Source organism: Phaethon lepturus, unplaced genomic scaffold (assembly GCF_000687285.1).
Source record: "Phaethon lepturus isolate BGI_N335 unplaced genomic scaffold, ASM68728v1 scaffold26299, whole genome shotgun sequence".
Classification (NCBI taxonomy): domain Eukaryota; kingdom Metazoa; phylum Chordata; class Aves; order Phaethontiformes; family Phaethontidae; genus Phaethon; species Phaethon lepturus.
In genome coordinates, this window is record NW_010563171.1 from 1 (window position 1) to 234 (window position 234).

A 234-nucleotide genomic window follows, 5' to 3' on the forward strand; every position below is an offset into this window, starting at 1 on the left:
CTTGTCCTCCCCACGAGCAGCCCCCGTGCCGCCGCCACCGCCCGCGATGCCTCGGTCCCTGGAGGGACGTACAGCTCCGTGCACAGCCCAGTGGGACAGAGAGCAGCCCGGGGGCTGGGGGGGGACTCGCTTCGGGCATCTCTGCCCTGCCAGGAGCACTGCCCCGGGACCAGCATCCTTCCTGGGAGCCCTCCCCGGCCCCGTCCTGCCTCTCGCCTCCCGGGGCCAGCCTGG